Consider the following 15,645-nt stretch of genomic DNA (forward strand, 5'->3'; position numbering starts at 1 on the left):
CATACATATATTACGGTTGTTCAATTTGGGCTAGCAATTTTTACGGTAATTTCAAAAAAGTACAGTTACAACAAACCAAGGCCTTAAGAGCTATAGGTAAGTATGAAAGAGGCGTTATTAGTACTGAATCTATTTTTCGAAGGTTTGGTTTTTTAAACGTAAGACGAATTAGAGATTACCAGATTGGAATGTCTGTATATCAGTGTTTGAACAATATCGGCCCAAATGTGTTTTCTGACTTATTTAAAAGGAATACTTTTTATCATGAGTATAATACAAGAAATGCGGAAGTGTTGGGAAGCCAAGAGCGAAATACTATACGTTCAGGTTTTACAATCAAACATTTCGTGGTAACGAACTGTAGTAAAGAGCGACCAGGCTCAATAGTAACCGAAACTCTAAAAAATGATACCAATAGTCACATCAAAAGAATGGCATTTTAATGCTGATTTCAAAAATATAAGTTTCATCAAGATTAGTCTTACCCATTAAAAGTTACGAGCCTGAGAAAATTTGCCTCATTTTAGAAAATAGGAGGTAACACCCTCTAAAATTCATACGATCTTAACGAAAATCGTACCATCAGATTCAGCGTATCAGAGAACCATAATGTAGAAGTTTCAAGCCCCTATCTACAAAAATGTGGAATTTCGCATTTTTTGCCAGAAGACAAATCACGGATGCGGGTTAATTTGTTTTTTTTTTTGTTTTTTTGTTGTTTTATTTCCCAGGGGTGATCGTATTGACTCAGTGGTCCTAGAATGACACGAAAGGGCTCATTCTAACGGAAATTAAAAGTTCCAGTGCCCTTTTTAAGTGACCAAAAAAATTGGAGGGCACCTAGGCCCCCTCCCAAGCTCATTTTTCCCCAAAGTCACCGGATCAAAATTCTGAGTTAGCCCTTTTATTCACCATAGTCGAAAAACCCAATAACTATGTCTTTGGGAACGACTTACTCCCCCGCAGTCCCCGTAGGAGGGGCTGCAAGTTACAAACTTTGACCTGTGTTTACATATTGTAATGGTTACTGGGAAGTGTACAGACCTTTTCAGGGGGATTTTTTTGGTATGGGGGATATTTGAGGGGGGAGGGTTACTGGGAAGGATCTTTCCATGGAGGAACTTCTGATGGGGGAAGAGACTTTCAATGGAGGGGGCGCAGGATTTTCTAGCATTATTTAAAAAAAATGAAAAAATAAATATGAAAAGGTTTTTCTACTGAAAGTGAGAAGCAGCATTAAAACTTAAAACGAGCAGAAATTATTACGCATATGAGGGGTTTACCTCCTCGTAATACCTCGCTCTTTACGCTAAAGTAATTTTTAGTAATTTCAACTATTTATTCTACGGCCCTTGTGATTCAGGGGTCATTCCTAAGGAGTTAGGACAAAAATTAAGCTTTAATGTAAAGAGCATGATATCGACGAGGGGTGAGTCCCCTCATATACGCAACAAAAACATGCGAATATAGAAGTTCGCTACGTAATTTAATTCGTAAGTTACGCATGTTTTTTACTTATGAAAACGTTCGTAAAAATTATAAGTTATAGTTGCCTTTTTAAGTAATCACAAAATTGAAGGGCAACTAGGCCTCCTCCCTCGCTCCTTTTTTCTCAAAATCTTCCGATTAAAACTATGAAAAAGCCATTTAGCCCCAAAAAATTAATAGGCAAATTTCGTTTTAATTATTTATGTGCGGAGAGCCAAGATCAAACCATGCATTAATTCAAAAACGTCCAGAAATTAAACAAAAAAATAAGTTTTTTTAAATGAAAGTAAGGAGCGACATTAAAACTTAAAACGAACAGAAATTACTCCGTATTTGAAAGGGGCTTTTCCTCCTCAACGCCCCGCTCTTTACGCTAAAGTTTTTTACTGTTTTAAAATGTAGAGTTAAGAAAAAGAGTCAAACTTTAGCGTAAAGAGCGGGGCGTTGAGGAGGAAAAGTCCCTTTCAAATACGGAGTAATTTCTGTTCGTTTTAAGTTTTAATGTCGCTCCTTACTTTCATTTAAAAAAAACTTTTTGTTTATTTAATAACGCATATAGGTCCTACCGTTTGGACGTATATATACCGTTGTGTGATTTATAGTAATTTTGTTTAATAAACTGTTTGTGAGCTTGAACTTGAAATGTTGTCTGGGTGGAGGGCAGAGAAAAAAATCTTTACGCTATCCCCAGAAAAGAGTAAATGCTACACACTCTTCCCTTTTTTATGTATATTTTCTGACGAGCTTTTCTGCCAGTTTATATATATTTTCACTGTCAAGTAACTATTCTAAAAAACTAAAAACAAAACAAAAGAAACAAAAAAAAAACAAAGAGGCTCCCAAATTAGTTAGTTCTGTTAAATTGGATTCCATTTTGGAAAATTTATGAGCTTATCAGGCTTCTAAGACGCAAGTTTTTTTTCACAATAAACCAGCTGTAAAGTTTCTGGTAGTTTCTTTCCAACATTCTCAAGAGGACTGACATTAACTAAGAATTATGTGGGACTTGCTTCAGCAGTTCCCAGCTGATGAATAAAGAATAACCCTTAAATATACAATAAACTGGGTCCAATTGTCTATTTGAAACAAGTATTTTTCCTTTTTTTATTTGTCACAACATATACCAAAGCGTATACCTGATGGGTAGTAGAATCAAATATTTTTTTAGGTCTGACCTTGATCCTTAGAATTTCTTCTAATGATTTTTTTTCATAGAATTTTCTGATTGACTAATGCCGAAACCTTATCAGATAAAGAAAAACACACTTAAATAATAAACTACAAACAAAATTTGAATAAGAAAGAAGAAAAGTACTGGAAGGAGGAGGATCGCATGAACTCGTTAGAGCTCAAATGTTTTTGTATGACAAACAAAGCAGGGACCATGTGAGATATGAAATAAAGACAAATGCATGGGATAATTCGGCATAATTGATTTTAGGTTTGAATTTTTCATTGAGAAGAGTAAAATCTGATCCCTAGCATCAGTCAATACAGGGTTTGAAAGAGGACGAATTTTGATTTTAATAACTTCTTGTTGTGAATGGGTCTCAAGATTCTGGTATCACCAATTCTTAATGATGACAGTACGTGAAGTTTAGTCCGGTATTGTTAGGCTAATAACCGTAAAACGGTACTAGTAGGAAAAAATGCCCAGATTTTAGAGACATGGGGAAGAAAGCTTCTAATTTTTTTTTAGCTTTTCTGTGAAGAATGCCTTGTACATTATTCCTTAATTCTGTTTTTCAGATAGTCATGACAGTAATCGTGAAAACATCTCATTTCTGCAATTGAAGCACATGTATCAAGATTGACTAGTTTAAGATGACTGAACAGGCCCGCCAAAGCAATCATCGTGAGCAAGGTAGAATGGAGGCTGAGTGTTTCCCCGGTTTTATGCGTGTCCATGTTTGTCCGATTTTTCCAGGTTTGTCCCATTTTACGCGCGTCAATTTTTTTGCAATTTTTGGCAGTAGTAGAAGTAACATCAAAGTTATTATAATTTTAGAAAAAACTTTGAACAAATATGTTCAACAAAAAGTCCGCTTAATCACTCCAGTTCACTTAAAAATGACATGGTAGGGTCAACGAGGTTTTTATACCTTCTAATGTTTCAAATATTGATTATTAACTCCTGTTTCCATCATTTTACCCATTGACTCTCTCATTGAGATTATTACTTTTTATATATTTTATGTTTATCATCATATTAATATGGATTTTCCTAGTCAACCTTTGCTGTTGTTCTTTTATCAAGATTTGTATATTTTTCACGATTTTTCTTTTTACCTTTTTATGATCATTTCTTTTTTTTAAACCTAAATGCAAGTTTAACATTATTTATTCAGTTTTTAACACGCCTAGTACAGATTTCACTAATTTAGTAAAAACAGGATAGATATGACTAAAACTTGTAAGACTGGGACACTGGGAAAAACTTTCGTTTCATTTACCATACCCTCCTTGATCGTGATTTTTGCTTTTACGCATCGTTATAACAGAGACCCGTGGAGGGTGAGATATGTTTGCTAGTTTCTTGACTTACCCGTGCATCGCAATTCTTTGTTTCTTAAATAAGATGGCTAAAGAATTTCAAATGGCTCTATAGATGATTAAATGAAGATTTCATAAATAAAAATAAGCTGCCATTTACTATATCAATACGCAGCCTAGCTATGTTAGGCTATTATTAAGACTTGTTTGAAAACCATGACGCCCACACAGCAAAAGGTTTTTTTCACATTTCAAACATACCTTTAGAACCACCTAGCAGAGATTGACAATGTTTGGATTTGTTTTAGTGCATGATGCATGCGCATCTCTGCGCATACTCATTTTATTGATGCATGGGCAGTCACTGAAAGCTCTATAAAAAGGTAAAAGGTAAAGAATGCGACATTAGACTTTACAGTCCCTACCGGCGGTGCTGATCTCCGTTTCTTAGCCCTTCAGCCAGGAAGTAAAAAGGGGGATAGGGAAAGATAAAGAATACGGAAAAGAGCTGGGTATACACTGGATGAGCTCACAGAGTCACGCCACTGACCCCCATCCCAAAATAAATAATTGTGTACACTAGGATTCGAAAACTCGCCCTCTCAGACAAGGGATCCTGAATCCAGCATACCAATCCGCTCTAGCCAAGACGGCTCTAATCCCAGGACGGTAGAAAAGCTTTCTAGTTACATAAAATATCAATAAAATTACTTTGTCAAATGTGTGTAAGTCATGATACTATTTCCAAATGTTCACCCCGTCTTTCAGTCTTTGGGACCTATTGAAATTGTTATGTTTCAAAATGTCGAAAGATATTTACTCATAAACAAGCCTCACACAAAATAAACTGTAATGAAAATTTGATTTTTTATTCAGTATCGATGATTTCATACAGTCATTAAGTTTTTTTAATTTTTTTTTCTTTTTATATCATTTCCCAGACCTCAGTGAGAATTTTTAAAGCTTTTGTACTGAAGATGCCTCTGTGGAAGATTTCGACAATTTTTTTTTCTTTTTTTCCTTGTTTTCAGTTGTTTTCAATTTTCCTCGTCTTGTTTTCGTTGTACTTATCTCTTTTCTCTTTATCTCGTTTTCTCTTATTCAAAAGATATTTTGCCTTCTTTTATTACTATAGCGGTGAATTTTATCTTTTGGATCTATCTCATTTTGAAAGACAGGGGGAGCTTTCGAGGATATTTATTGAAGTGTGCTCAAGGATAACATGCTTTCTGTAATAATGATTTCCAGAAGCTCATACATCTTTCATACCAGAACCGTATTCCCTGAAGGAAAAGAGACCTGGAACCTTTTTTTTTTTTTTTTTTTGTTTTTTTTAACTGTTCCAAGGGATAACCAATACCTCTGTGTGAAACCAAAGATGTTAATACTTTAATATTATTTTTCAAATAGCATCAAAAACATATTAGCTAAAATATATCTTATTGATACATTATTGACACACTAGACATTGATTTATTTGACAAAATTACACTACTAAATAAACACGTTTACAATGTTCAATCATTGACAATTAATTAGAAATGTTTGTCAGAATGATGATTTAGAGTCAAATCTACTTTGGAAAAATTCAAATATAGTAAGAACCAACTCAATTATTTCATTTATTTTATAATCATTTAATAATGGACAGTTGCAGATCTTTTAGTAACTATTTAATCATAATATAACTTAAGATATAACTAAATGAAAAAAGACTCGCAATTAAAGAATTGTTCTTCAATGAAAAATTTCAATCTTTAAGAGTATTAAATATAAAAAAAAACAAGCTTTTTAAATGAAAGTAAGGAGCAACATTAAAACTTAAAACAAAGAAAAATTACTCCGTATATGAAGGGGGGTTTTCCTCCTCAAAACCTCGCTCTTTACTCTAAAGTTTGACTCTTTCTCTTAACTCTACTTTTTAAAACAGTAAGAAACTTCAGCGTTTTTTTATTTAATTTCTGGACGTTTTTGAATTTATGCATGTTTTGATCTTGGCTCTCCGTACATAAATAATTAAAACGAAATTTGCATATTAATTAATTGCAATTAATCGGAAGATTTTGAGAAAAAAGAAGCGAGGGAGGAGGCCTACTTGCCCTCCAATTTTTTGGCTCCTTAAAAAGGCAACTAGAACTTTTAATTTGTTACGAACGTTTTCATTGGTAAAAAATATACGTAACTTACGAGTTAACTTACGTAACGAACTTCTAGATTCGTATGATTTTATTGCGTATATGGGGGGTTCACCCCTAGTCGATACTTCGCTCTTTACCCTAAAGCTTAAATTTTGTCCTAATTTCTTAAGAATGACCTCTGAATCACAAAGGCCGTAGAATAAATAGTTGAAATTACTAAAACTACTTTAGCGTAAAGAGTGAGGTATTACGAGGAGGTAAACCCCTCATATGCGTAATAATTTTTGTTCGTTTTAAGTTTTATTGCTGCTCCTTACTTTCAGTAGATAAAGCTTTTAATATTTATTTTTTCATTGTTTTTTTCAAATAATGCTAGAAAATCCTGCGCTCCCTTCATTGAAATTCTCTTCCTCCATGATAAGTTACTCCATGGAAATATCCTCCTACTAACCCCCCCCCATTCAATCTCCCCCCTAAACCAAAAAATACCCCTGAAAACGCCTGTACACTTCCCAGTAACTATTACTATATGTAAACACAGGTCAAAGTTTGTAAGTTGCAGCTCCTCCCACGGGGACTGCGGTGGAGTAAGTCGTCCTCAAAGACATTTTTGTTAGGTTTTTGACTATGGTGAATAAAATGGCTATCTCAGAATTTTGATCCGGTGACTTTTGGGAAAAAATGAGCGTGGGAGAGGTGCCCACAAATTTTTGTCACTTAAAAAGGTCACTGGAACTTCTAATTTCCGTTAAAATGAGCCCTCGCGCGACATTCTGGACCATTCAGTTGATACGATCACCCCTGGGAAAAAAAATAAACAAAATAATAAAAAAAAAAACAATAAACACGCATCCGTGACCCGTCTTCTGGCAAAAAATGCGAAATTTTTGTAGATAGGAGCTTTAAACTTCTGCAACGAGGTTCTCTGATACACTGAACCTGATGGTGTTACTTTCTTTAAGATTGTATGACTTTTAGGGGGTGTTTACCCCTATTTTCTAAATCGAGGCAAATATACTCAGGCTCATAACTTTTGATGGGTAAGACTAACCTTGATGAAACTTATATATTTAAAATAAGCATTGAAATGCGATTCTTTTGATCTAACTATTGGTAGCAAAGTTTGTGTAGAGTTTCGGTTACTATTGAGCCGGATCGCTCCTTACCACAGTTTGTTACCACGAACCGTTTGATTTTTGTCAGGATTCAATTGACAGAAACAAATTTTTCCCAACTGAAATCAAAGAGCGATAATACAATTTAAAAAAAATCATTCTGTATATTAGAGGATCTACCCCCTTCCCCTCAACTCATTGCTCTTTATGCTAAAGTTTTACAATTTTTACTGAAATCATTTATAACTTCAAAAAATGTGCAATTAACTTAAAAAAAAAATCAAACTGAGAACTTATTTTATTTCCCTCCCCCAGGCGAAATTGAGCAATGTTGTGTAAAAAACTTTTCATTCTAACTCTTATCCTACAGTTGTCCTTACCGTATTATGGACAGAAAACCAACTTGTGGACAGAAAAGCATAAAGGCCGGGGCTTAGAAGCGAGTATCCTCTTTAACGTACGAAAAAAATATGTTTGTTCTAATATTACTCTTTACATTCATTTGAAAAATAAATAGAATTTTTTTTATCTAATTTTGGTTCCTAATTCCCGTGCCAAAATTAGTCTTTTACGGGCCAAAATGCTAGAGTTTGGAAATTAGCGTCACACATCATATTTAGGCGTTGGAGCAGTTCCGGTGCTGTGAAATGGTTTGTGGTGTCTGATCCGTCACAAGCTCCATTTTCCTTCCCTACCCCTCAGAGATACTGAGTTTACGTGGCCTTATATTGGCACCATAGTTGACTTTTCAAAAGTTTTCCAAACCAAAAGCGTGACAGTTAACAGTGCCATAGAGTGACCTTGAGGAGTGGCGAACCTCCAGGACAATATAGCCTTGTAAACGACACAGCATTTGCTTTTGATTCTGATTAATGGATAACGAATCTCTGTTAGGTCATTTTTGTTTTTTCAGGCTGAAAAACCTCTTTCTGGCTAAATTATCTATTATGGATTGCCTCCCCGTAGTATCAGAATATTTGTACACATAAATATATAATGGGCGGAGGTAATAGGCTTGAGATTGTCTGTGCAAGATTTCAAATTTTATTGATGGAACAGCATCGCTAAAAGTGAAAAACTATGTTGTAACCAAGACGGCCCAAGATTGCACAAAACTTCTGTTCATACTGGAGGTACCAGAAAATTCTTCCTGTCTGGCTATAAGCCTACTTCAGCCATTCGTGTAGACTTGAAAAGATGTGTTAGTCCCCTTCGCGTAGACTTGAAAAGATGTGGTAGTCCCCATCCTCCACTGGTTAATGGACCATTTATTTTCCTAAGGCCATATTAAGTTCAATGATTTACGCAATATGAAAATTGCTCGGACTCGTCCGAGCACTCGTCTCTCGGACGAGTTCGACTTCCCTGCGCACCAAAGGGCAGAGTTTTACAGACCCTCCCAAATTCCCTTGCACACATTTTCGTTCCCCCCTCTGTTTCTACCCAGCCCACTTCCCCTGCCTCAGTCTCGTTTACAGTACCAGGCAGCACTCCCACTGAACGACAGCAATTCACAGCAGCCTATTCAGTCACGTGTCCCGTTCGGAACTCCTTCGCTACGTTTATCCTGGATGAATACATGGATAGAAGCCTAGAGTCAGTTTTGAAAATAAAACCTCTCACTGCTACTGTTAAGGTAAACTGCAGGACAAAGCTGAAAGAGTATTGTTTGATTTCCCAACTTTTCTTTACAGCGATGCAGATAGTTTGAGTACGGATAAAGTGTGTGAGTTAGAGAGCTTGATTAATAAAGTTACGGCTTCAGTCGTAGTTATAACTGAAGTGCACCGACAGAATCCTGAATTACTAGAAATTGTAGATTATAATAGTTTTGCTAAGCTTCACCCAGATGACCATCCTCTGGAGAAAACAGGAGGCGGGGTTGTGATTACTTGCATAATAAAATTAAAGCAAGATTAACTGAAGTCCCGTGTTTAAATAAGTATGATGAGTTGATTTGGGTTTTTCTGCAGTCTAAGCAGCTTCTACCAGCCACTAAAGGGGATACTATGTTAGAACTTGTTTCTTCTAGTTTACATGACTTCTACAGCAAACCAGTACCTTGTGCACCATTGGTCGGGAGTTACCACTTTACTCTACAGCTTAATCCTCTCCACAAAATTTGGATTGAGTAAAAAACTATAACGATGACCAGCAGACCAATAAGTGACAAAGACCTTTTAAAATTTGGTAATTGGATTAGTCAAGTGAGCTGGGATAAGAATTATAAGGCAGAAGTTACACATTCAAAAGCAAGTCTGAAATTACCAGAAATTGTAGATTATAATAGTTTTGCTAAGCTTCGCCCAGATGACCATCCTCTGGAGGAAAAAGGAGGTGTGGTTATGATTACTCGCATAATAAAATTAAAGCCAGATTAACTGAAGTCCCGTGTTTAAATAAGTATGATGAGTTGATTTGGGTTTTTCTGCAGTCTAAGCAGCTTCCACCAGCCACTAAGGGGGATACTATGTTAGAACTTGTTTCTTCTAGTTTACATAACTTCTACTGGAAACCAGTACCTTGCGCACCATTGGTCGGGAGTTACCACTTTACTCTACAGCTTAATCCTCTCCACAAAATTTGGATTGAGTAAAAAACTATAACGATGTTCAGCAGACCAATAAGTTACAAAGACCATTTAAAATTTGGTAATTGGATTAGTCAAGTGAGCTGGGATGAGATTTATAAGGCAGAAGTTAAACGTTCAAAAGCAAGTCTGCTACAAGAAAAGCTATAGTGCGCATGTAAGTCGTGTTTTCACGAAAGAAACTTAAAACAACTTTCTGCGGATCGTGCTTACATCACTAAGAATATAAAGACACTCATTCTAGAAAAAAAATCGACTTTTCCACGAAGGCAAATGTGAACAAGGAAATAAACAAAAAAACAAAATTCGGAAAAAGGCAAGAAATGCGCGCCATGAATATACCGAAAGAAAAGTGAATAATTTGTTTAAGTCAAAGCAAAGCCAGTGATACAGAGAAATTAAAAATATAGTAGGAAAAAAGAGAAAGGAGTGGATTTTAATTTAGATGAAAGAGAATTGGAAACTGCAAATAAGCTGAATGCCCACCTAGTTAATATTGTCCAGTCAATCCCTCCTCTACCAAAAAATGAAATACCGAGTTCTCCAATTGATTTTTGCGATTTCCCTATTATATCGCCAAGTAAAGTAAAACGAAAGTTAAGTGTTTAGAAAAAAAACAAGTGTAACACCAGTTGATATCCCTGTAGATTTATTTAAAGCGTTCCCTGACAGATCATGCTTCCCTTTGGCACATATTTTTAACCTAATAACCAAATCTGGCTATTACCCATCCATTTGAAAAATGAATATGTTACACCCATCCAAAAAAATGCACCAAATGATTTTTCTGGAATTAGGCCAATTACAGTGACTCCTGCGTTTAGAAAAATTTACGCGAGTCTTTTGGCTGCTTGGTTAAAGAAGCAAGTATTTAAGCTTATTGATCCTAGACAGTTTGGAAAAATACTCAAAACGTCCACTGTCCATTGTCTGGTAAGTATGTTAGATACAATTCCCAAACATCTGGATGAGCCTGAACGATGGATTAATCTGATAAAAATTGATCTAAAGAAAGCTTTTGACCTAATTTTTCATAGTACTCTGATAAGGAAGTTCCTTTCTAAGTTTAATGTCCACCCTTTTTTAGCGCAAATTATAGCTAATTTCCTTGCAAATATAACACATCGTACCGAGTACAAATCAACTTTTTCTGATGAAATGCCTATATTTTCTGGAGTGCCTCAGGGCAGACTACTGGGTCTACTTCTTTTTCTAATCATGATGAACGAGCTGGCAATAAACATGACAGATCGCTGGAATATGTTCGATGATCTATCTATTGCATAACTGTGCTACAAAAATATTCAAAGCAGCACAGCTACCATCATAGCTGATACATCGGATGATGCTGCTGCACACAGGATGGCTGTTATAGTCCAGATGTCTGCTGTGCTGACCTTCCGTTTTCTTAAAATCAACCTAGAACTTTACCCTCCCCTTCCTCCTTCCAGCCGTGTAACTGACCTTAAACTGCTTGGGTATATCTTACTACTGATTTAGAGTGGGAGAAAAGGCGGAAATGATGCTCCGGAGAGCTAATGCAGGTATTAGCTCCCTGAAGCTGCTCTCTCGACACGGAATTCATTCAGATCACTTTTTGCGAGTTTATGCCTCTTTTATACGGTCTTACCTGAATACCATTCTCCCGTTTGGCATTACAGCCTAACGCAGGAGCAGTCGGACGTGATTGAGAGAGTTAAATTTTTTTTGGAAATAAACTGGATTGAATTGAATTGATACTTAAAATACTAAAATGTTAAAAAACAACTATCATACTGACATTTTGAATGAAGAATTCAGACGCTTCAAACTGGACTGATTAATAGTTAATTTCATGAAATAATAAATCAGGGGTGGAAAAAATGAAATTAGGTTTCATAGAATTCATTTACTTAGACAAGAGAGGCGGGGTGGATAAGCATGGAGTAGGGCTAATCATAAATTCGTTACTTGCTAAATCTTGAATAGGTTGGGGAGGGCATTTTTAATAAAATACTAGCTTCCTCCTCTGTGATTAAAAAGTGCAAATCTTAAGTCTTAGCAGCATTTGGCCCTGTAGAACCGGCTAATTCAGATATGGGTGACTCAGATGAATATATCTTATATCTACAGGAACAAAGAGACAGGGTCCCAGATAGATTTTACTATGGGATTTTAATACCAAGGTCGGTAGAAATAGCTATATATGATACACTAGAATAGATAAATTATGTGTAGGAAAAGTAAACAGCAATGTTAATAGACTCCTGCAATTTTGAAGGCATAACAACCTAATTATAACCAACACAGTTCTTGGTCAGAAACTTGCCAATATGTTAATATGGTATTCACATGACGGTGAGACAGCAATTTTGTATGCATAAAAACCTAGTTATAACCAATACAGTTCTTGGTAAGATAATTGCCCATGTGTTAACATGGTATCCACATGACTGTGAGACCGCCAAACTTTTCAATTATGTTATTGTAAACCAAAGATTGACAGGACGAATATATTGATGTTAAAAGTAAAGATCCACCATCTAGTAGAGTCTAGAGTTAATGTAAAGCTGAAATTCAGGATTGAAAGGATACCTTTCCGGACACTATGACTTTGGTACAATCCGCGATGAGAATTTGAGAGAAAATTTAAGGAACAGTCGAATACAAAACTGGAAAGTATAATGTTTGACAAAATAGATGATGTATGGAATAAATTTAGGAAAACAATTTATGAGTTCGCTGATAGTGCCCTAGTGAAGATAGTTAGAAACATATCTAATAATATTAGTGAAATTGCTTAACGTTTAATACCAAGGAGGAGGAGCTTGTACGAGGAGAAACTAAAGAAAAATTATTAACGTGTAAAGTGTCGAAGCTAAAGAAAAGTTACTGAAGATTGTGAATATGATTTTGATAAAGGGGATCTACCTATTGATTTTAAGGCAACTTTAATCAAACCCCTCTACAAGAAAGGTGATAAGAGTCGATATGATGATTATACAGGAATTAGCTTGGTTTTCTATGACGCAAATTAATTAGTATGATGATGCTTTTTAGACTTTAGGATGCTTTAGATAAAGATTTAAAAGAATTAAGTGTGGTTTTAGGTCGGGGAGAGGATGTGTCGACCAAGTTTGGTCCATGAGGGATGGCCAAAAAGTACAATCTTTGGCCATCTGTCATCCTTCGTCTATACAATGTGTCTCAACCTTTCCTTCGTCATAGCCCAAGAAAGTGGGATGGAACCAGATTGTTCGTAAATATAGCTGTTTAGCTAGTGGTCAGTCAAAGGGGTAGTTACACCTGGTGCAAGGCATATTCCCTTGAGAAAATTTTTCCACCCCTGTGAAAAACTTGCCCACACGCGAAATTGAGCAGCCACAGGGAAAGTATGATATATCAAAAAAATGAAAAAAAAAACGGAATTGATCACTATTTTTCTTGTAACAAGTTTTAACTTTAAACCATTTTAACTTTTTTACTTTAAAAGTTAAAATGACTAAAAACTATTGTAGCCGTTTTAACTTTTGGTTAAAACCATTTTAACTTTTAAAAAGACACTAGAACCTTCAATATCCGATCGGATGAGCATTCTCCTATATTTCTGCGATCACGAGGGAGATTGCTTAGGGGGAATTCCCCCTCCAATAAGAAACAGGCTCAGCTATCCTTATGGTTTATTGTTACTCTTTATTTTCATAATAAAGATGTGGATCAGAAATAATCCCGGAAATGAAGAGGGATTAGATACTAATTTCTACTCTCTCCGTTCATACAACTAATTCCATGTTTATCGGAAGGCTCAATAAACGTTCGGATGTTTTGGCATTAAAATGCACTGTTTAAGGTTGCCTCCCTCCATCTATAAAATCATGCAACATACCTCTTTCATAATAGCTGATGCACTTACACATCATTGCATACAATTTTATGAAATGTGAATCAAATTAGTTAAATCAGTCAATCAATTAAACCAATTAATTAATTGATTCAATTAATCAATTAGACCAATTAATTAATTCAAGTCAATCAATTAATCAGTTAAATTAGTCAAATCAGTTAAATGAAGCTTCAAAATAAATGTCAGAAACATCTTTCTGCCGTAGGAAGGGAGATATCACCCTGCCGCACCCTTATTCAAGTTTTAGTCTAAATGAAGGGGATGAGATATTAATTAATACCCCCTGGCATAACCCTTCCTATATTTATCTGAAGGCTTATGGAGTTTAGGATAACTTTGGCATTGGCATGTGCTCGTTTTAACATCTGGTATCTTTCTTTGCTCTAGAAAGACCCAGAGCCCCTCCATCATAATAGCCGACGCTAAATTATGCTTTTTTCATTCCTATTAGTTGTCTTTAGTTGTCTTGTCAGCCTTTTGCTGCTCAAGTTTATATGTGGTGAGAATTTTCAAGGGGGAAAAATTGTCGAGCGTAAGTTTTCTCGGTGGAATTCGCGGGGATATTTTCGAGGGAGGATTTTTCCTTGGAAAGGTTATCGGGGGTTAACTGAATATTCTGACGGCGAATAAGCTGTATTCCACTAAAACCGTACTAAAAAATCCCTCTTGGAAATATTCAAGAGATCTATGCCTTTCAAAGCACCCTTTCTCTGCCTTTCAAAGCACCCACGTTTCAGAACCATATTTGACCACGGTCATAACTGTAGCCTCAAATATTCTTTGCTAGCAGACTTACCTTCAAATACTTTCAAGTCGTTTTCAACAGTGAGAAAACGCAATGGCCTTTCCCTATTTTGCCCTTATACCTTCACTACATCTGCCATATTCACTAATAATACTACCCAGGTAGAAGAAGCCATCCATTTAATCCAAATCCTCGTCATGCAACATCACCCCTTTCCCTTCACTTATTCCTAGTCTGAGCATTTTCCTGTGCTTAATATTAATTACAAGCCTATTCTTGCTCGATCTACTGTCAAAACCTTCAAAATTTCAATAATCTTTATGAAACTTTTATCTAGGACACTCAATATATCTGCGTAACCTATGAGAGTTACTAAGTAAGCCAGCCAGGCCTCCCAGATTTTGTTTATTCTTCGTTTAATTATTCTTGTACTATGGCTACAGCTGCTAATGCTACAAATACTAAATCTACAACTTTTTTACTATCACTGATAGCTTTATATTACTTAATAATTGTGTTTTTATAAGTTCTTGAATATGTGATAGCTATTACCAACATCCACCAATACAAATTTTCACCGCTACGAACGTTTCTTTCCAGCCAAATACTCATTCAGTACACCCTCTTTGCATAATGAAAATCTTGCATATTAATTCATTTCAAGAGGTCTTTTCTCAAGAATAGGTGGAAAATTTGTCAGCCTTTAAAAGAAGGCAAATTCTAAAATATTGGGGGAAGGGGGGATATATTAAAAACTTTCTATTTTTCAAAGAGCCTGGCCACGAGGAAGTTTAAGATACGGAAATGTGTGCATATGTTTTTTCTCCTTTAGTCCTATTAATCTATTCGTCTCCATTCCAAAGAGTTCCATGGAGATTCAATTCTCCGTAAATTAGTTCTTCTCATTCAAAGCAAGTTATTACAAATTAGCATTAGCATTAGTTCTTCTCATTCTTCTCATTCAAATTCAAAGCAATATATATTGTGATATATATTACCACCATCCACCAATACAAATTTTCGCCGCTACGAACGTTTCTTTCCAGCCAAATACTCATTCAGTACACCCTCTTTGCATAATGAAAATCATGCTTATTAATTCATTTCAAGAGGTCTTTCCTCAAGAATAGGTGGAAAATTTGTCAGCCTTTAAAAGAAGGCAAATTCTAAAATATTGGGGGAAGGGGGGGATA

The 15,645-nt window shown here is 35.6% G+C and overlaps 1 protein-coding gene across 1 annotated transcript in view; it reads right to left on the reverse strand.

The window, feature by feature from the left end:
• Positions 1–15,645, reverse strand: part of LOC136034084 (potassium channel subfamily K member 18-like) — a 100,453-nt gene that overhangs the window by 24,278 nt on the left and 60,530 nt on the right. The gene's annotated exons all lie outside the window — the stretch shown is intronic.

The sequence above is a fragment of the Artemia franciscana genome, chromosome 12, assembly GCF_032884065.1.
Source record: "Artemia franciscana chromosome 12, ASM3288406v1, whole genome shotgun sequence".
Taxonomy (NCBI): Eukaryota; Metazoa; Arthropoda; class Branchiopoda; order Anostraca; family Artemiidae; genus Artemia; species Artemia franciscana.